The sequence below is a fragment of the Cryptomeria japonica genome, chromosome 3 (assembly GCF_030272615.1).
Source record: "Cryptomeria japonica chromosome 3, Sugi_1.0, whole genome shotgun sequence".
NCBI lineage: Eukaryota > Viridiplantae > Streptophyta > Pinopsida > Cupressales > Cupressaceae > Cryptomeria > Cryptomeria japonica.
Window position 1 is genome coordinate 935,302,073 of NC_081407.1, and position 23,690 is coordinate 935,325,762.

Below are 23,690 nucleotides of genomic sequence, written 5' to 3' on the forward strand. Positions count from 1 at the left end.
TTCCCTAAGTGTCTCAAATCCAAACTACGAAGAGGTGCATTATCCTAAGTTAACTTAAGTAAGTGTAATAATATCTAAAATGAATATTTATTTACACCAACACCCCCCCTTAAGTGCAACTTAGGGGAATGAAGACTCAGGTCAACAATGCAAGATGGGTCCCGGCTACTAGGCCATGATAGGTACCCATGTACAATATCAAATGCAAGCAAAACTATGCAATGCAATCTTTCACAAACGGAGAAAGGGAGAAAACCCAGTGGGAAAAAGAAAACTCCCCCCCAAAAGAGGGATGTATGTACAAAAGAATCTCAAAGAAGAAGGACAAAACCTCAAAGAGGAAAAATTCCCCCCCATAAGAGAGGAAGGAGAAGTTAGCTGACTCCCCCTAATGACACATCCCACACCCCCAAGAGAGCTCACAACTGCTGGAACTTACTCTCGGTGAAAGGTTTGGTGAATATGTCAACAACCTGCTCTGCTGTAGGACAATACTACAAATCAATGACCTGCTCCTGGATGAGCTCTTGGATATAGTGCATATGAATCTCGATGTGTTTGGTCTGCTGGTGCTGGACCGGGTTCTTCAAGATTGCAATAGCACTCTGATTGTCGCAATGTAGAACTGTCAGTCGTGGAGTAGTGAAACCAAACTCTATGAGAATCTACTGGAGCCAAATGGTCTCAGTCACTGCATTAACAGTGCCTCGATACTCAGCCTCAGTCGAAGAGAGAGCAATAGCATGTTGCTTCTTGCTCTGCCAATAAATGGAGCCTAAACCAAGGTGAAAACTATAACCAGAAGTAGACTTATGATCCTGCATGAAATGGGACACCATGCCAACTACAATTGAAATATCAGGGCATGTATGAGTCAAGTAGATGAGACTACCCACAAGCTGACGATACAAAGTGGCATCAACTAGTGGAGAAGAACATTGAGCCTCAAGCTTGACTCCTGAAAGAAAGGGAGTCGGAGCAAGCTTACAATCAGCCATATGAAAGCATGCAAGAAGATCAAGAGCATACTTGGGCTGCGATAGGGTAATCCTGGAAGGTGACTATAAAATCTCTATCCTGAGAAAGTAGTGCAAAAGACCCAAGTCAGTCATAGAAATTCTGTCATGCAAAGTAGATTTGACCCTGCTAATGATGGATGAAGTACTCCCTGTAATGATCAAGTCATCAACATAGAGCACAAGTATCAAGTGAGAGTCATCCTATCGCAAAATGTAGACATTTGGATCAAAATGACACCTGGTGAACCTTGCGGAGAGAAGAAAGGAATCCATCTTGGCATACCAAGCCCTGGGGGCCTGCTTAAGGCCATAGAGAGATTTCCTTAGTCTGCAAACCAAGGAAGTATCCTAGATGAAACCCTGTGGCTGCTCCATATAAATATCCTCATCAAGATCACCATGAAGAAAAGCATTCTTCACATCCATCTGATGTACAGCCCAACCATGAGCTATAGCAATAGCAAGTGTCAAACGAATGGAGTTCATCTTGGCTACGGGTGCAAAGGTCTCAGTATAGTCAACACCTGCAACCTACAAGAAACCTTTTGCAACAAGCCGAGCCTTATACTTATCCACACTACCATCCGCTGCAAACTTGGTCTGATAGATCCACTTACATCGAACCATCTTTCTCCCTTTAGGGAGATGGACTAGATCTCATGTGTTGTTCCTCATCAAGGAACTATACTCTTCCTCCATAGCTTGGTTCCACTCAGGAACCCCTGATGCTTCCCTAAATGTCTGTGGATCAGAAGCGGTAGCAATGAATGCATGTGGAAGATCTTGATGTTGTGATCGAGTTCTCTGTGTATCCGAAGAATCCCCAACAAGAGAACCTGCGAACTCAAGTGTCTGTTGAGCCCACAAGGTCTAGGTGGAGGTGGAGAATGAGGCTCCTCAACTGCAAGTGGACCCTACGGAGGTGTAACCCTGTGAGTTAGAGTTGAGGGAGTCTCATCATCTGAATCACTAACATCACTATCCACAATGGAGGAAGGTGGAGGAGGTAGAGAGGCTAAGCTAGGAGAGCTTTCCTCAAAGTGAACACTCCTCTCAATGAATACCTCATGTGTCTCTGGATCCATCAATCTGTATGCCTTAACACCCTCAGGATATCCAACAAATATGCAAGGCCGACTCTATGGTTCCAATGCCTTGCATTTCTGTGGAGGTATGTGAGCCCATGCTGGACACCCAAAAACTCTAAAATGTCTCACAATCGGTTTCCTACCAGCCCAAGCTTCAAAAGGAGTAATACCTTGCAAAGCTTTGTGAGGAACCCGATTCTGAATGTGTGTGGCACAACTGATAGCCTCTGCCCAAAAGGCAGGATCAAGAGAACATGCATGTATCATACAGCTAGCCATTTCTTTGAGAGTTCGATTCTTGCGTTCTGCAACCCCATTTTGCTATGGAGTATAAGCGATAGAATGCTGAAGTTCAATCTCCTCAAATGTACAAAAATCCTCAAGTCTCTTGTTCACATATTCCCTTCCATTATCTGTGCGAAGAATCTTGACCACTTTCCCTAATTGCTTCTCCACATGAGTCTTGAAGTCCTAAAATCTATCAAATACTTCACTCTTATGAATGAGAAAGTAGACCCAAGTGAAGCAGGAGTAGTCATCAATGAAGGTAAGAACATAGCGGGCCTTACTCAATGAAGGTGCTAGAAATGGACCTGCTACATCACTCTGAACAAGTTGAAGAACTTCCAAAGCTCTCCAAGTTTTCCCTTTATCAAACTTCTCTTCGAGATGCTTGCCCATGGAACAACCTGAACATACACCCTCTGAAAAACTGATTTGAGGTAGACCTGTGACCATGTCTTTAGTGTTGAGCTGCTGAAGATAGCAGTAGTTGAGGTGACCAAACCGCTCATGCCATAACTTACTTTCTGAATTTGAATGAGTAAGCATGGCCCTAGAAGGTGAACTTGGCACAAAGTGGGAAAATGAATAAAGCCTTGAGTTGTCATTGACTTGTCCCATTGCTACCAAGGCATCATCATCAAGTTCCTTTACCACAACTGAATCTGGTGTAAACTCAACCTTTTTTCCATTCCCATAGTGAGTGATTTGGTAGATGGAGAGAAGGTTGGTAGACAAGTTAGGAACATAGAGAACATTCTCGAATGTTCCATCATCCATGTCAACTGAACCTTTCCCTTCAACCTCTACTTGTGTATCATCACCTATGTAAATGTGAGGTACCTTAGATGGCTCTAATGAAGAAAACTGCTCCTTTGTAGAACCCATGTGATATGAGGCACCCAAGTCAAGTATCCATTGTTGTGAAGAACCTGTTGTAGCCACAAATGCTTGCCCTTTTCCCTTAGACTGTGAGGAAGAGGAAGGAGTTGAATCCTTCTTTGTGTAGGCGGAGGGCAAGTTGATGTTGTTTTTCTTGAGAAGATTGGTTAACTCATCAACTTGCTTTGTGTGGCATCAATGCTCATCATGACCATACTTTTTGCAATATGCACAAGTTGGTTTATCCTTCTTAGGTGGTGTCCCCTTCTTGGAAGAGGATGAAAAATCACCTTGTGATGGAGAGGATGATTGTCCTTTTTCCTGGTGTGGCTTAGACTTGGATTGCTTCTTCTTCTTGTTGGAATCTTTGCCTTGACTTCCTTGATTTCCTTGATTTGCTACCAAAGCCTTGGACTTTGAAGACTTGAGAAACCCCATGTTCAACAACTTAGTTTGTTCCAAGATCAACATTTCTGTGAAAGCATCAAATGAAGGCATAACATAAGAACTCCCCACTATCAAATGATGAGTTTGGAAGCTAGACACAAATGTTGCATATTCTGGTGCAAGCTTATCCAACAAGTTGAATATCAGTTGAGCATCCTTTTTGTCAATTCCACAATCCTTAAGCTTTTCTCTTAGCTCATTTGCTTTGGTGACATAATCTTGGATTGTATCAAAACTTTTGGGATCTAATTTGGTGAGCTCATTGTCAATCTGATAGCCTCTGATTTCATCAACTTGTCCATATAATTTCTGAAACATATCCCAAGCCTCCTTGATTGTTTTACACTTCTCAATGTGAAAAATGAGGTCATCTGATACATACTTGTGTAAGGTTCCAAGAGCCATGCAATTCTTTCTGAGCCATTCTAATTGAGCATTTGGATTAGCCTTAATATCAAGTGGTGCTGTTATTGTTCCATCTATATAGTGTGTGAGACCCTTTTCCATTAATTTACTCCATACTTTAATTTTCCATGATGCATAATTATGTGGAGTTAAAGGTGGAAATTTGTTAGGACTCATTGCAACAAGAATGGAAAGATCACAAAGAGAGGCACAATCACACAAGACACCCCCCCAAATTCACTCAATCAAAGAACCCCCCCCCCAATGTGATGATTTTGGCACTTTATAAGTAGTGTGTATACAATGGGCCAGCCACTTGCAAAAAATGGCAAAGTAGACTTCTGATTTACAATTTTACAACTGCCTTAATAAGGCCAAAAGAGTCTCAAACTAATAATGCAAGAGATATAACTAAGATCCAAGCAATTTACAAGTACCTAATAGGCCAAATAAGACCAATATCTGAAAGCACAATTTCCACTCAAAATCTCTGAAATCTGATCATAGATTCTGAAAGTAGACAAAAAAATAAGCACTTTAAAAAAAATGGCACATGAAAAGGAGGTCGTATGAGCTCAAACGAGGCCTTTGAAGTTGCAAAATTGAGGATTGGATAGGTACAGCTAAGAGAATCTGAAAATTTTAAAAAACCTATGCTACAAAATTAGAAAATAACCATACCACTACAAAGATCATGAAATTTTAGCCCATTTCAAAAAAAATTGCACCAAAAAAGAAGCAAAAATAAGCAAGATATGGCCTTTCAAAGTTGGACTGCAAAACTGAAAAGCCCAATGGAGAGGGGTCAAAAAAAATTCAAAAAGTCCTGATGTGGTGCTAACATCAGCAAGTCACTGTGTTAAATTTGACGGCCATATGATTGTCACAAAAACTTTGCCCCCTGCTGAGTGGACATTCGTACTGTACAGATCTGACATGGTTGTGCAGGTAATTGTTTTCCCACGGGCCAGTGGTCGCCTGCCACGTGGCGGACGTGGTTGCCGCCTGGGTTAGGTGGTCGCCAGTGGAGTATGTGCTGCCGGAGATGGGAGATCCCAGTGGGCTGGGAGCCGAGGACCGGCGACGGTGGACGAAGACTTGCACGCCGAAGACGGGACCTGCGGCCGGGAAGAGGGGGAGGTGCCGGGAACTTGTGGGCGCCGGTGGCGATGGAATCGATGGGTCTCGGCGGCGGGCTCTGCGGGCGTCGGTGGCGTCAGGTACCGGCAGTCTGCGGTGGCATCAGGACACCTGCTACACCTACAGTACCTGCACTAGGGGTACGGCCGAGTACAGGGGGTTTGCGGACCCCTCAAAAAAGGCAAAAAAAAAAAAAAATTTGTTTTTTTTTTTTTGATTTTTTTTTTTTGAAATTTTTTCAATTTTTTTGAAATTTTTTTTTTTTTGAAAAATTATTTTTTTTTTTTTTTTTGAAATACGTACGATAATAGCCAAAATGAGAAAAAAAAAATTTCTCACCAAAATAGGTCGACTTTATAGTCGAAATTTATGGAAACGGCCTCCCGGATTCAACGATGATGTCCAAATCGCTGTATGACGCCCCCAAAAAATGAAGATCCCCAAATCTGAAAATAGAAGCCTTCCACGATGTCTCCAAAAACTGATCAATGAAGCCCCAATAGCTCTGATACCATGTAGGATTTTGCCAAGATCAAGGGCACAATGAAAAGCATAAAAGAGACAATAGAATGACAAGAACAAACTGTATTCTCATCAATATGCAAAATGATCAACTGGATTAACCAATACAATGAATAGAGGTCTGCTTATATAAGCAAGGCCATATGGATGTATGAGCACACAAATATGACATGTGGCTCAATGAGAAATAAGGGTAGGTAAGAAATACTAAGGGTAGGTAGGAGAAATAATATAATATTCTACAAGAGGTGGATGACCCACTGAATATGGAGTGTAACAACAAAATAAGACCACAAAAGGTGGAATTTCTCCTACAAGCTCTATCCCTAAGTGCACACTTCCCTAAGCATCTCAAATCCAAACTACAAAGAGGTGCATTATCCTAAGTTAACTTAAGTGTAATAATATCCAAAATGAATATTTATTTACACCAACAAAGTTTCTTATCTAACTTCATTACTGCAATCCTCTTTGCATCTAACCTTCTATAAAATTCATTTGGTAAGTCATCTACAACTTCAATTAACACTTTCTTGTATATGTCCAGATGTAGAATTATACTATTTTCAATACTTTACTTTTTTGAATCAGTGAATGTGTTATACAATTTGCTCACATTTGCCAAGTTATCATCATCAGTGATTTCATTCAGTAAATTATCCAATGGTGGTATAACCTATTTCTGTTTCTTCTTGGGTGTAAGTTTCTTTGTTGGTTGCCTTACTGCTTGTTGTTTCTTTCTCAAGGTTCTTGTTTTCTTGGGTGGAGGAGAGGGTACCAGTGAGGGTGTTCTCTTCCTATCAACTCTTTTGAATTCTGCAGGTATCTCATTGTCAGATGATATGCCAACCAGTGAAATGTGTGCCTCCGGTTGTAGTCTTTCTAGTTCACTTGCCTTTATACCAGTAAGGTTCATAACATTTTCTTTTATTTCCTTTACCTATTTAGATGCATCTCTTATATACTTTTCTCTTCTCTTCCTTTGTTTCATTATTTGTACACCACTTTCAATTGTTTCAGCACTACCAAAAACTTCTTTTGATGGTTCTCTAGGTGTATCTAACAAAGATTTTGCATAAGATTCAACAATGTTCAGATCTACCTCATAAACCATTTTTGTTACCCATACAGTTCTAGGTAATACAACTTTCATCCATGTTTCATCTTTCTTAATTACAAAAAATATTTCCTTATCATATTTATCTACTACACTCTGTGGTAGTCTCTCTCTGGTTTTCATTTTGGTTTGGAAAGCTTTGAAATATTTAGTTATATTGTTTTCCTTAGTACTACCCATGCTGGTGAAAGCTTCTTGCAATTGTTTGCCTACCAATATGTCATATCCAAAGTCTTTCTGTCTAATACCGGGAATTTCCTTTGTGAAATACAACATAAGGCATACCAAGAGATTACAAAAAAGAAATGTCCCTTTCTTATCATCTTTTATCTTCTTCAAGTTATCAATTAGTTCATCCTTTAGCCATTCTCACACATCTATTTTTGCATCATTATTGACCATTTCACAAGCACTATTAATGCAAAGACTAGAAACTAAATTAAGTCTGTTTGCATGTGTAGTCTTGTAACCTAAAATCATACTTATGAATCTCACATTAATGTCCTTGATGTCATTCACTCTCAGAGATCTACTATTAGATGTTTCTCCAGTTAAGGTCATGACTTTGTTATTAGGAACCTTCTTAGATTCGTCAGGTCTACTATCGGTTGAGGGTAGACCTATCATTGCCCTAATTGCTTGTCAGGTGAATTTGCAGACTGAATCTAACCAAAGAAATTATCCATGTGCCCTACTCAGGACAATTCTCACAACTTCCTCTGGAAACTTAGGGATGTTCAAGATTTCCACAAAACCTAAAGTCTCAATAACCTTGTGCACGGGTTTTGACATTGAAATTTTCATCACAAATTATAATTTTAAACATCTTTAACACTTTCTTAGAACCTAATTCTTCAATATTGTAGTGAATATATATCCTAGGGTCTTCAGCATAAGCTACACCTTTAGGAATCTTTGAAAATGCGCCTATGGAATCATCTTGCTTAAGCTATCTCAGGAATAATTTTCAATACGGGCCTCGGGCATTTTATATTTTCCACAACAGTAGGGTTTGCAATAAATTCGAGAGCAGAATAGGAAGCCACTTGAAAAATACCTTAAGTTGCCTGATAATGTTTGAGTGATTGAAAGAAATCACTTCACACCTTCGCCTTGAATGCCTTCACTCAAATTTCATGCTGTCTGCTAATTTGAATGCTCGATGAATCAAAAATGAAGGAAAACCTATGATTTATAATGAAATTTCTTTCAACCACCGCATTAAATGCTCGTCGGTTAAGTGAAAACTTAACACATATGTCAGTAAAGAATAAATCTATCTTCTCACCATCAACTGAGGGTAAACTGCATGATATTCAATTTGCTACAATACCCCCAAAGGGTTACTTCTCAGTGGGATGAAGAATCTCCTTCCGATGGAGTAATACTTTGTTCTACCGATGAAGAAATAGTCTCATCAACATTCTGATCTATCTTCCTAATCCATTGTTTTGAAAATTCTTGTTTTAACTCATCTACCTTTTCTTTGCCTTTCAAACTGGGTCCTTTATCATTTGTCGGTGAAGTCTTTCTTCTACAAAATTTTGCAATATATCCAATTTTTTTACAAGCATAACAAGTCACAATATTCTTCTAAATAGCCTTTCCATATCTTATGTTGGTTTGTGTTCTGCATTGATTAGATAAGTGCCCAAATCTTTCACAAACATAACATCTCACATTCATTCTATAGTTTTTTGAATTATGACCAACTTTGTTGCATTTGGAACATTGACCAATGGGTGCATTAATGTTCTAATTGTTTCTAGATCTACACTGATTTTCTCTATGACCATACTTGTTACAGTTAAAGCATTTCCCATTAAATTTGTAAGAATGAGGTTGTCTTACCAGTTTACTATGATCATGATTGTTTGTAGTACCAGAACTTTCTCCAAATTCAAATCCAAGTCCATTTGTATCTCCATTAGGTTTCTGACTTTTTAGCATATCATCAAGTTCCTCTGAACTTTTCTTGAATTTCTCTTTGTGTGGATTTGTAGTAGTCAACTCATTTTCCATAATTCCCATTTGTCTCATAAGTTCAGTTTTATCATGTTGCATGTGAATCAAATCTGTCTTTAACATATCATTTTCATGACTGAGTCTTAGATTTTCATTTCTAGCATCATTGAGTCTCCTAGTCAATTCATCTTCATTCTTCTTCTTGTCTTCAATGTATTTACAAAATCTCATAGTCATATCTTGCATTTCATTCCTCATAGTACTGTTTTCTTGTCTCATCTTGTTCACAAGTTCATTAAGAGTTTCCTTTTCATCATTATCACTCTACATCTTCTCATAAAGTTCTTTTCTTTTATTTCTAGCAATAGTAAGATTCTCCTGAAGTCCTTGAATGAATTCCTATGTAGTCCTTAGATCATCTTCAAGTTTGATATTTTTCAAATTCTCTGAATCATAGTCTACAAGAGCTCCTTCCAATTGCTTTCTTAAGTTCTCCATCTGTGTCGGTGTCAGAATCTTCCTCAAGTTGTTAGGCTTTTAAAAATAGAGAACCAGGCTCTGATACCAATTGTTAGGATTAATGATAGTCCCAAAGATATGGAGAGGGGGGGGGTGAATCAGTATCTAACTGGTTGATAGAATATTTAACCTTATTAAGTATTTTGCATTCCAAAATAGTGTACCGGTAAATAAGAGTTAATGCAATAAATATGAACAATAAAGACAACATAGAAAACACACCATAACACAAGATTTTTAATTAGGAAACCCGATGTGGGAAAAACCTCGGTGGGATTTGTGACTCACAATATTCACTCACTGGCCAATGAATAAATATTACTTACAATGAGGGGCCTGCACATGTAGGAAGGCCAACTACCTAGAGCTCACTATTCAATTTACAAGATAGAAGTCTCACTGACTTACAAAATGGATTATAAAAATCCAATACAATGTACTACTTCAAATCAGCATCAACTATGATGGGTTCAGTACCGGTTTAAACTCATTCTATAACCAAAACCTTCGCTATCAACTTATATCTCCTTATACAAAAATATCATTCATTCATGCTATCCTTCTACGATACTTCTTACAAAAAATGACCTATATGATCTCATACATATATATGAGTCTTTTACAATATCTCTACCACTTCTTTCACCTGACAACTGTAGTAGTAGTTCCCAAGTGCAATGAACTTTGTATCTCCAATGTAGATGCGTATACTGAAAACCTTTTGGGAAAGAAAGACAATTGTGAACAAAGAGCCCATAAAAACTACCCATGTATGAAAAATGGCATGCGGACACCCAAGGGTTGTAATTTAACAAGATTAATTACATGAAACAAAAGCACAAAAATATTGTGAATGGATCAAATCGTGTACCAGCCCAAGGAGAAGAAAATGTTGAAGTGATTTTCTCATTGTTGTTAGACACTCTACAAGCAAGAACCCTAGTTTCACATGAAGGAACTTCCATTCTTGCAGTAATGACATCATGATTCAGATCTTGTCCAGCTATGGGATTATACCTTACCTGCACCACATCTTCAGCTTCAATTTCTAAGAATGATGGAAAGAATTGAAAACATCATCTTGTTTATATTTTTTGATAAGCCTTTCTCGAAGCTTAGGATTAGAAGCAACCGTAAGAAGCTCCTTCATTGTGTCAATAGACGTGCCATCCATTTCTATATCTTCTGTGTCCTCGATGCAAATCCTGGTTAACATTTTTTGATATACTCTCCTTCAACTGTATCTCCATGTCTTCAGCTGGTAACTAGCTAAATCATATAGTTCTTCTGCCCCTTTGACAACAATGCCAAAGTGAAGTTTAACCATTCCATGCTTCACCAATTTGCAACTATGATATCCAACTAGTTGCTCCCGCTGTGGAGTAGGTCCACTCTATACAAATCCTGCTTCAAGATTTTCAATAAGCTCTAGGACTGATGTCTTCCACATCAGCTTAATTGACCTCATGTAGGGGTACAACCCCTAACTTACCTCTAAGATACTCAAAAGTAGCCTTAGGTAGACATTTAGTAAAGATATCTGCTAGCTCTTCTTTAGTAGATACATTCTCTAGTGACACATCTTTACTTTGCACTTTCTCTCTCAAGAAATGATACTTCAACTCAATATGCTTTCTCCTAGCATGCAACACTAGGTTCATAAAAATGTTTATTGCATTAGTGTTATCACAGAAACTCCTTACCGGTTTTGATATCTTCAACCTGAAACCTTCCATAATGTGTTTCATCCAGATTGACTACGTACAATTCATACAAGCTGCAACATATTTAACTTCTATAGTTGATTGAGAGATACAACTCTATTTCTTGTTGCTCCAAGGCACTAGTCTTCCTCCAAGAAAGAATGATCCTCCGGTTGTACTCTTCTTGTCATCAATATTGCCTACCCATTCTGCATCTGTATAGACTTTTAAATCAAAGTCTTCTGCATATGGATACCATAATCCATAATCAATTATGCCTTTCAAATATCTAAAAATTCTTCTGGTCAGTACTATGTGTGTCTCCTTCGAGCTCTTCTGAAATCTGGCAACCAATCCTACTGCATGAGCAATGTTTGGTCTATTGTGGAAAACATAAAGTAGTTTACCTATCATTGACATGTACTCCTTTTCATCCACTAATGTAGAATCATCCTCCTTAGACAATTTACAACCAGTAACCATTGGTGTTCCAAATCATTTATGATATACCATTCCAAAAGTCTCCAAAACTTCTTTCACATATTTTGACTATGTGATGAAAATACCTTCCTTCATCTATTGGATTTCCAGACCTATGAAATTGTTTATCTGACCTACCAATGACATCTCAAACTCATTCTTCATCTCATTACCAAAGTCATGACACATATCATCATTTTCTCCAAAATGATCATCCACAAATACATCACTTACCAGTATCTTATCTCCTTCTAACTTGAGATATATATTATTGTCTTCACTAGTTCTCTGAAAACCTATCTTCACCAAGTGAGAGTGAAATCTTTCATACCATGCTCTAGGTGCTTGCTTCAGTCCATATGATGCCTTATGTAATTTGCACACCATGTCCTTTTCTACAGTTAAATCATAACCATCTGGTTGTTCAATATATACTTCCTCTTCTAATATTCCATTCAGGAATGCTGACTTAACATCCATTTGATATACTTTGCATCCTCTGTATGCTGCAAATGCAAGTAGAGTCCTTACATCTTCCAATCTTCCAACTGGTGCAAATGTCTCGCTATAGTCTTCACCTTCTTCTTGTGCATATCCTTTGCATACCAGTCTCACTTTATATCTGACCACTACTCCATCTTCATTCAATTTATTTCTGAATACCCATTTTGTACCTATTACATTCTTGTTCTCAAGTTTGGGTACCAAAAACCATGTATTGTTCTTCTCTATCTGGTCAAGTTTTTCTTCCAGTGCCTTGATCCAGTCTTCATTTGAAAATGCATCTTTTGCAATTCTAGGTTCAATGGTGGAAATCATACAAGAGTTCTTTCTAAGCCTTGTTCTTGTTAGCACACCTGCATTCATATCACCAATAATTTGATCGGGGATATAATTGAGTCTAACATTCCTTGGAACTACATGATCTTGATTTCTAGTTTCTTCTTCTTCTTCTTCTTCACTTTCTTCTTATTTTGTTGGGCCTCCCTATTTTGGTTGAATTGGGGCTTCTATGTTTTGTTCACCAACTTCTGGCTTCATCGGTTCTGGTTCCAAAAATAGTGTTTAAGGTTCTTCTTCTTCCTTCTCTTTACTGTTTTCTCCTAATTTCTCAAGAAACTCATCAACTCTGACATTAACACTTTCAATAATCTTCTTGGTCCGGTTGTTGTAACACTTGTAAGCTTTTCTCTTGGTAGAGTAACCAATAATTATGTCTTCATCACTCTTGGCATCAAACTTACCAACATAATCACCTCTTTTGATAAAACATCTGCTACCAAAAATCTTAAAGTAACTAGCATTAGGTGATCTACCATACTAGTGCTCATAAGGGGTTTTGTCCTTACCTCTTTTAACCAGTATCTAGTTCATTGTGTAAACAGTTGTGCTGACAACTTCTCTCTAGAATGTCTTAGCTACACCTCCTTGAACAAGCATAGTCCTAGCAACTTCAACAACTAACCGATTATTCCTTTCTGCAATACCATTCTGCTGTGGTGTCCTACATGCAGAAAGATGCCTCTTAATTCCATTGTCTTCACAATATCTAGTGAATTCCTCTGAAATAAATTCACAACCTTGATCAATTCTTAAGCACTTTATCTTCTCTCCACTTTCATTTTCAACTAAGGCTTGAAATGCCTTAAACTTGCTAAATGCTTCTATTTTGTCTTTCAAGAATGTGACCCACTGATAACTCAATGATTAATAGTGAGTACCAAAGTGGTACTGAGAGAGGGGGGGGGTGAATCAGTACAAGCACAAAAAATTTTCTTGAACTGGTTTGATTGCAAACTGCAAACTTGACTGGCAATATATATCACCGGCCTAAACCAAATTACTATGGATTAAACATAATGCAATTGTGAAAGACATGAACCAGTAACACTTATCTTTCTACACAACCTACACCTTCATTTCCACTTTATCCTTATGCATAAATAGGAAATCTACCATCAGAAATATAATAACTTGCTAGAATAACATGATTCACCACTTGATAGAAAATAACAAAGCATCACATGAAAAGGCATCACACATGACACACATATTTTTCACGTGGAAACCCAACTGGGAAAAACCACAATGGGGATGAATACCCACTAACTGCTCTTGAACTCTTTAAAAGTCTGCTCTGTTAGGAGCCTATTTCGATTAAAGACTGTTACAACAGGTTCTGTCAGGAACCGATCCTATTAGGGATCACACGGTTAAGGGATGGCTAGAATACCCGGTTAAGGTTTAAACCCTATTAGAGGTTACCTTGTTAGAGGATTTTATGAACTCAATGGCTTTGAGTCACCCTATTAAAGGATTTACAACAAGCTGGTTAAAGCTACCTTGTTAAAGGATTTCCAACTGTTGAAGTGGTTAGAGATCAACAAGTATTACAATGATCTGGTAATAGCACTCAATGCCAATGCAAATCCACTTTAGTTCCTTCCTTCTGCACACACACTATGCAGGTATCAATCCTCTCATCTAGTCTAGCAAGAATCACGTATCTCTACACTTAGATACACACACAATATTTGCCAACAACTTCAATAAGAAACACAACATCAACCTTATAGGAAACACGTAGGTCGGTAGCATAAACCCTAAACCTTAAACATTTAGGTTAAGAAATTTGGATGGTTCAATCCTGACCATTGAACACTTTGCATTTGAATACAAGTCTTGAACAGATCTCAAGACATTCTCCATCATTCGTTCTTCACCGCTTCGTGGAGGCGATAACCCATCATGTGTTCTCTACCGTTTATAGAGACTTCACACATTCCCGAGGTAGATATGATCAATCTCCTATATACAAGATCCTTCATGCACATAAGGTTGATGTGGCAATGCAATCTAATCTCCATACAATGCTAACTCATCACATGATGTCATTGATTGAATCACACAAGCTTGGAACACTTCAACCAGAAACCATGAAGCTGAGACTACCAACTGATAGTCATACCACATTCCATGTACCGGTTCTCATTTCACTATACTGGTTCACTTGGACAAACCTACCACTTAACCTTTTGCACATATGCCAGTTTACAACATCATACCAATTTACTTTGCCAGTTTCTTAACTTTGATAAACCAGTTCAACATATTGCTAGTTCACTCTTTAGCATATTGACATCAATGACAACATACAATGTCATCCTGTCATCATACCAATTCATATACCAACAATCTCCCCCTTTGGCATTGATGGCAATATACAAGGATATCTCTTCGCTTTACATCTTCTCCCCCTAATTTGCAAATATCTGTTCTCCATCACATCTTCTCCCCCTTTGACAACAATGCCAAAGTGGAGGCACAAGCTACCTTGTTCCACTATGTTGCTCCCCCTGAGGAGTAGCATCCTTCAACACATCAATCCTAAAATGATATATCAATGGAAGACCTAACTGATGTGGAGCATATACCTTTAATTTACCTCTTGAAGGGGAAGCACCCCTAATTCACCTCTCAAATAGGTAAATGTAGCCTTTGGTAGAGGCTTGGTGAATATGTCTGCTAACTGCTCCTTACTGGAAACATGTTCCAATACTGCCTCTTTGTTCTGAACCTTTTCCCTCAAGAAATGATACTTGAGTTCAAAGTGCTTGGTTCTAGCATGTAAAACCAGATTCTTGGAAGTGTTAATTGCACTTGTATTGTCACAAAATATACTTACCGGTTTAGATACAGAGACTTTGAAGCCATTCAACACATGCTTCATCCAAATAGTCTGGGTGCAGTTCATAAAAGCTACAATATACCCCGCTTCTATTGTAGACTAAGAGATACAACTCTACTTTTTACTCATCCATGAGACCATTCTACCACCAAGAAAGAATGCACCACCGGTTGTGCTCTTCTGGTCATCCACATTACTATCCCATTCAGCATCTGTGAACACTCTTAGGTTGAAATCATTATTGTATGGATACCATAATCCATAGTCAATAGTTCCCTTCAGATATCTAAGAATCCGCTTGACTCCTACCAAGTGGGATTCTCTTGGGCTTTTCTGGAACTGAGTAGTAATACCCATTGCATGTGCAATGTCCGGTCTGCTATGCACTACATAATGCAACTTACCAATCATTCATCGGTATTCCTTCTCATTTACCAATGCTGAGTCATCCTCTTTTGATAGTTTACAACTGGTCACCATTGGTGTACCAACCAATTTGCTATCTTCCATGCCAAAGGTCTTCAACACCTCTTTGACATACTTGGACTGAGTAATAAAGATTCCATCTTTAATTTGTTGGATCTGTAGTCCAATCAAGAACTTAATCTCCCCTATGAGTGACATCTCAAATTCCTTCTTCATCTCATCTGCAAAGTCATGACTCATCTTGTCATCTCCACCAAAAATTATTTCATCTACAAATACTTCACAGATCAGAATTTGATCTCCCTCTGATTTCAAGTAGATATTGCTATCTTCACTTGTTCTTTCAAATCCAATCTTTACAATATGGGAGTGCAAGCATTCATACCATGCTCTAGGTGCCTGCTTTAGTCCATACAAGGCTTTGTGTAGCCTACATACCAAGTCACTATCTTCTAATAGGGAAAACCCATCTGGTTGCTCTATATACACTTCCTCAAGTATTCCATTTAGGAATGCAGATTTTACATCCATTTGGTATACCTTGAATCCTTTAAAAGTTGCATATGCCAGAAGCATACAAACTCCTTCCAATCTTGCTATTGGAGCAAAGGTTTCTCCATAGTCTTCTCCTTCTTCTTGGGCATATCCTTTACATACTAGTCTGGCTTTGTTCCTTACCACTGTGCCATCCTCATTCAACTTATTTCTGAAAACCCATTTGGTTCCAATGACATTTTTATGTTCTAGTCTAGGTACCAAAGACCATGTACCATTCTTCTCTATCTGATCAAGTTCCTCTTCCATTGCCTTGATCTAGTCTTCATCATTATGTGCCTCTTTGAATGATTTAGGCTCAAATTCAGAGATCATACATGAGTTTTCTCTGACCTTTCTTCTTGTAAGAATTCCTGCATCCTTATCTCCTATGATCTGCTTTGGATCATGATTGAGTTTGACATACCTAGGTATGTTCTTAACAACTTCCTCTTGCTTTTCTTCTTCATCCTCATCTTCATCAACATCATCATCAACCAGTGTAGGAGCATAGTTACTGGTACTGGGCTGATTTGCAACCGGTTCCCAGAAGGTTACTACCAGTTCATTTCCTACTTTCTCACTATCGGTTTCCTTCGGTTTCTTAGAGTTTTCATCAATCCTAACATTGATGCTTTCAACAATTCTCTGAGTCTTGTTGTTAAAACATTTGAGAGCTTTACTCTTGGTGGAATATCCTAGGAATATTCTTTCATCACATTTTGCATTGAACTTGCTCTGATGTTCACTCCTCTTGATAGAGCATTTGCTACCAAACACTCTAAAATAGCTTACCACTATTGTCTTACCGGTCCAGTACTCATAAGGAGTCTTGTCCTTACCTTTCTTGATGAGTACCCAGTTCATTGTGTAGACTGCAGTGCTCACCGCTTCTCTCCAAAAGGTGCGAGCAAGCTTTCCTTGGATCAACATAGTTCTATCTGCTTCAACCATAGTCCGGTTGTTCCTGTCTACTAAGCCATTCTATTGTGGAGTCCGGGGGGTAGACAATTGCCTCTTGATGTCATTCTCTTCACAATATTTGTTGAATTCACCAGAAGTGAATTCCCCTCCTTGATCAATTCTAAGGAATTTGATTCTTCTACCGCTTTCCTTTTCTACCAGTGCTCTGAAAGCTTTGAACTTTGTGAAGGCTTCAAACTTGTCCTTCAAGAATGTGACCCACATCATTCTTGAGAAATCATCTATAAGAATCATAAAATACATGTTTCCCTACACACTCCTAGTTTTCATAGGACCACACAAATCAATATGCACAAGATCAAGTAAATTGTCTGCAATGAAAGATTTACCTTTGAAAGTTGAGGAAGACATTTCCCCCAGTTGACACTCTCTGCACAAAGGATTTTCTGGTTTTCTCAGCATCGACAATCCTCTAACTACCTTGATCTTATTGGCCTTCACAATGTAATCAAAGTTTACATGGTAGAGTCTCTTATGCCATATCCAGCTATCATCAAATTTAGCTATAAGACATGTACTGATATTTGCATTTAGCTGAAATAGGTTGCCTTTGGTCTGCATACTGGTGGTCATCAATTCACCATTCTTCCCTTTGATTTTACACACTCCATTTTTGAATTCCAGAGTGAGTCCACTATCATTCAGCTAGGTGACACTCAAAAGGTTGTGTCTAAGACCATCTACCCAATACACATTTTCAGCACTGCTCTTTCCATTCAGAGAGATGGACCCTCTGCCTTTGACCATACATGGTGCATCATTACCAAAATGAACAACACCACCATCATACTCTTCTAGAGATTGAAACTTACTCTGGTCACTAGTCATATGGTGAGAACACCAACTATCAATAATCCACTCATTGGAATTATCAAAGCGGGAGACAAGAGCCTTCTTGTTTGACACATCTTCCTTGACTGCATCAAACATAATATATTCATTTTCTTCATCTTCTGATTCCTCATTAGTGACACCTTCATCAACTACCACAAAATAGTTTCTCTGGTTTCCTCCTCTGAACTTCTTGAACTTTTCCAGTTTGTCCTTGTTGTCACCATTAGGATAGTTTACAACAATGTGTCCTATCTAGTTACAAGAAAAACATTTCAAAAGGAGCTTACCTCTATATTTACCGGTTCCCTTACGAAGTCTCTTGGTAAGAAATTCCATCAGAATCTCCTCATCATCCATTCCTCTTCTCTGTCTTGGTTCACCACTGGTGCTTGCTTCTTTGCCTTTTCTAGATGGTGCAGTTGATGCTCTAAAGGCTAATTCAGTCTTCTGAACACTACCATCAAAACTGTTTAACTCATAAGCAGTCAACTTTGCAATGATGGAGTCTAGGGATACCTTAGTCTTGTCTATTGACCTCAACTCCTGAATAGCTGCAACCCTTATTGCATAGACCTATAATAAGGATCTCAAGACTTTGCTAACAACAGTGGCATCATCTATTTTACCTCCTGCACTCTTGATGTCTCCAACTACAGTCTTGATTCTTATTTCATATTGTTGAATGGTCTCACCTTCAACCATCTGCATGTCTTCAAACTTTCCCCTAAGGCTTTCTTCCTTAGCTTGTTTTAAATGCTCATCACCGCCATAGATATTCTCAAGAGTATCCCATACTTCTTTGGGATTTTCTTTTTCCCGAACATCAATAAACTCAATATTAGAAAGGCTGCTAATAAGAGCTTCCATTACTTGCCCATTCTCCTAGATTTCTCTTCTTTGATCATTAGTGAGAGTACCGATAGGGACAACATAAGCATTCTCAACATAGCTCCAATGTTAAGCACCCATTCTTTTAATATATATCTTCATTTTGTCTTTCCATATTTTGAAATTATCTCTATTGAACTTTGGACCTTCCCTCTTCATCATTACAATAGGATCTTTCCCTCAAGTGGTTAAGCTTACAACACTGAGGGCCTGGATGGTGCTCTGATACCAATTGATAACTCAATGATGAAGAATGAGTACCAAACCAATACTAAGAGGGGGGGGGTGAATCAGTACAGACACAAAAACTTTCCCTGAACTAGTTTTACTCCAAACTGTGAACTTGACTGGCAATCACTATCACTGGTCTGAACTAGATTACTACTGGTTAAACGCAATGCAACTGTGAAAGACATGAATTAGTAACACTTATCTTTCCACACAACCTACACCTTCATTTCCACTTTATCCTTATGCATAAATAGGAAATCTACCATCAGAAATATAATAAATTGCTAGCATAACATGATTCACTACTAATCTTGTCATCTTATAATCTAGTTCATTTCATTTGTAGGATCATGCATAGATAGTTTGCATTCTCATGTTAAAATAAACCAAAGAATCCCTCATTCTTGCATTTTTCATCCCTAAACCACTTTGCTCAGTGATCTGAGAGTAGAGAATTTGGTTTGAGGGACCTTGTGAGATAGAGAACCACGGAACCAACCTTGGGAAGCTAATTCATCCTTCATGACTCCATAGCTTACACCAAGAATTCTTGTGGGTGTGTGGACAAGTCTCCTTGGCCTTCATTTTTCACATTTTAAGTTCTATTGACCCACTTTTCCCACACACACTGCCCATTATAAGACAAGGGTAATTCAATACCATCCTGGTAAGCAAGTTTAAAAGAATTGGGTCCCTTTACCTAGTGAATCACATAAGGCCCCTTCCACAGCGACTCAAATTTGCCATGGGCACTTTTTGGCCCTCTCCTTTTATCCCATAACAACACCAGGTCCCCTTCATGAACTTTCTGGGCCTTTCTTTCTGATCAAAAATATTTTTAACCCTCATCTGATGTTCTATTATCTTGTCAACCAGCTTTTCCCTTTCTTCTTCAATCTTGGTTAAGTACATAATTCATTTTTCAAGAGAGCTCTAAAAAAATGCATCTTCAATCACTGGCTACAGTTTAGAAGATGCTAATTCTAAAGGAAGAGATATTTGTGCGCCAATACCATATACCAGCTCAAATGGTGACATTTCTATGGCCCATTTTGGTGAAGTTTGATCTGCCCATAGTGCTTCATGCAACTTCTTATGCCAATCCCTGAAATTTTCACTGACCAACTTTCTCATGATGTTGATCAAATTATTATTACTTGATTCTGCCTGACCATCACCCTGCAGATAATAATCAGAAGCATGTGCTAAAGAAATTTTGTGATCATAGCAAAATAAGCTTAACTCAGATGAAGAGAAATTTGTTGCATTATCTGTGACTATTTTCTAAGGGACTCCAAACCTGACAAGAATATTATGCTTAAGGAACATACACACAATTTCTGAAGTGGTTTTTTTTACAAGGATAGCTTCCAACCACTTAGTGAAATAATTCATTGCTGTTAATATGTGAGTGTGCCCTGCACTGGAAATGGGGTTCAAAGGACCAATGAAATCTAATGCCCACTGCTTAAATGACTCTTTAATTACCACGGGTCTCAAAGGCAAGGCAGCTAATTGGGGTTTACCTGTAAACAACTTGCATTTCTCACACCTCACCACCCAAGCGTATGCATCCCTGAACATCCCCGGACAATAGTAACAATTTCTCAAGATTTTGTATGCAGTAACCGTAGAGGAGAAATGACCCCCACATGCTTCATTATGAAAAATTTTCAATAGAGCTTCTTGGTGCAGTTTATCCACACATCGGAGGAAAGTGCCATCCAAACCTTTCTTGTACAATATGTTATTAGAGATGATGTACTTTGCAGCTTTCAACCTTAAATTTCTTTTTCCCTAGGAGAAAGATGATCTGGACAGTCTTCATACATAAGATAATACGCCACATTGGGGAACCAAGAATCCTGATGATCAACGAATAGGGTTAAAGTTAAACTATCCTCATCCTTAAACTCATTTTCTAGTATCAATCTACAGAGGCCTTGTCCTCTGAACAGATTAGTGGGCTTGATATCCAAATTGAATTCTTGAATCTTGGAGACCCAAGATGCTCTATTGTTGATGCCAACATCCTGTTGAGTTAAAACAACTTTTACTACAAAATTGGGAACAAAAACAATCACATGTGAATCAAGTATTTAATACCTGAACTGCTTCACATCTTTTACCACCACATAGGCCTGCTTCTCTATCTATGAGTATTTTAACTCATGCTTCTTTAGGGGAATACTCATGAAGGAAATTGACACCTCCTCATTATCCTCACCCTTCTATACCAAAATCGCGGACATAGTATGCTCTGATGCATAACAATAAATAATAAAGTCCTTATTAAAGTCTGGGTTTACCAGGGTAGGCGCATGCACAATTTCCTTTTTAATCTCTTCAAAAGCTTTTCTGCCAGCTTCATTCCACTTAAAGGCTACCTTTTCACTCATCATATTCACAATGTATTTGGTAGTTTCAGCAAAATCAGGAATAAAATGCCTTAGGAAGTTCACCTGTCCAAAGAAGGACCTTACTCCATTTCTATTTGAGGGGAGACTGAGCTACTATATTGCTTTTACCCTCTATGGATCAACCTTTACTCCCTCCTATGAAACGATATGTCCCAGAAGTTTTCCTTCCGTGACACCAAAAATAGACTTTTTTAGGGTTTAATGATACCCCATGCTCTCTACATCTCACTAGAACCTTTCTCAAATCCCGCACATGATGCTTCCTTTTTCTGGAGAAAATAGTTAAATCATCTAAATATACCACGATAATCTTATCCCTTAAATGTCTGAAGGAAAGATCCATCGCCCTTTGAAAAGTTGCCCCTGCGTTAATCAACCCGAAAGGCATCCTGTTATATGCAAAGGTACCCCAGGGAGTTATAAAGACTATCTTGTGTTGATCTTGCTCCGCGACACTAATTTGATTATACCCAGAGGAACCATCCAACATGGACATAATCTCTGACCCGGAAACAGTTTGTAAAATATGATCCATTGTAGGCAGGGGATAATTGTCTTTCAGACTTGCTTGATTTAAGTTTCTGAAATCAACATAGATTTGTATCTCACCGTTTTTCTTCCGAACAGGAACTATGTTCACAATCTAGGTAGAATGATGTAGAGGATAAATAATTTAGGCCTTCAACATCTTTTCAACCTCATGAAAAATTGCTTCCGCTACCTTTGGATTAAAATTTCTTAGCTTCTGCTGGAAAGGATTAACACCTGGTTTCAAAGGAATTTGATATTGGAACTTACAATCCCTGAAGTTCTTCAAATCATCGTAACTCCATGCAAAAACATCTTTAAACTCAACCAGCAAATCAATGAACTTCCTTCTTTCCACTTCATAACAGCATTTTCCCAAATTAAAAAATTTAGGATCCTCATTGGTACCAATGTTAATTTTCTCATACTCCCCAAAGCTTTGAATTACAGGAGGTTTCTTATCTCTTTGCTTAACATATCCATCTTTCCTATCAAAAAGATGTTCAAGAGAAACTAAACCCTTTGGGATTTTATTTCCTTTTAACTGCAACATCCCATCATGTACTTCTTCTAGTGTATTGGGAGAAAACTCTTTACAACTCGCCTCTAATCCCTCATAAAACAAGGATGTAAAAATGTTAGCACATTGTAGAAAGTTCTGAATCTATTTATAATTTTCAAACACCTACCAAGATTCAGAATTATCAGGCACACTAGGTCTATAAACTAATTCAACCCTGTAAGTGTTAGTTGTGAAATCCAAGTGTGGTATCAGTAAGGCTGCAGATACCGCCAAAGAATCAGCCTTCAAATTAAACTCCCTAGGAATGGCCTCAATTGAAAAAGCATCGAAGGCTTCGATCTCATCCCAAACATGATTCCTATAATGTCTCAATCTCTCATTTTTGACAGCAAATAGGCCCCTCACTTGTTTAACAATAAGTTCCACGTCACCCCTCACCTTCAACATTTTGATTCGCAATCTCCTCACTTTAGCCAGACCTAATAACAAGGCCTCATATTCAGCTGTATTATTCGTGTTGTGGAATTCCAATTTGAAATAATAAGGAATGACCTTTCCATGGGGAGGTATCAATACAACCCTAGCCCCTGATCCAGAAGATGAACAACTCCCATCAAATTCCATAGACCAGAGTTCATTAGACATGTCTGAATCCATTAACATACTCTCATCTTGAGGATCAGTCGATATCATGTAATTGCCAAAGCCACAATCTTGATACAAAATTTGAGCTTTCGGATCATCTGAGGGAAAAACTATGTACTTAGCCTTTATTTTAGGGTGCAAAAGGACTCTCTATTTTCCAACTGTGATCATTGCTTGAGACCAATCCATCCTAATTTCCTCTCCGATGTCTTTACAAAAAGTGCAACTCAACAACATGCCATAGCTAGTAGGGATGTCAGCCACTAGGATTGTCAACTTGATTCTCTTGGCAGGGTGTGCTACTAAGGTGACCTGCGTATCTTCAATTTGCCCTAAAAAAGGAACCTGCTTGGAGTCCATGGAGTAACATTTGTCAAAGGTCTTTGTTAGGGTCAAACCTAAAGATTTTGCTATAGCTAA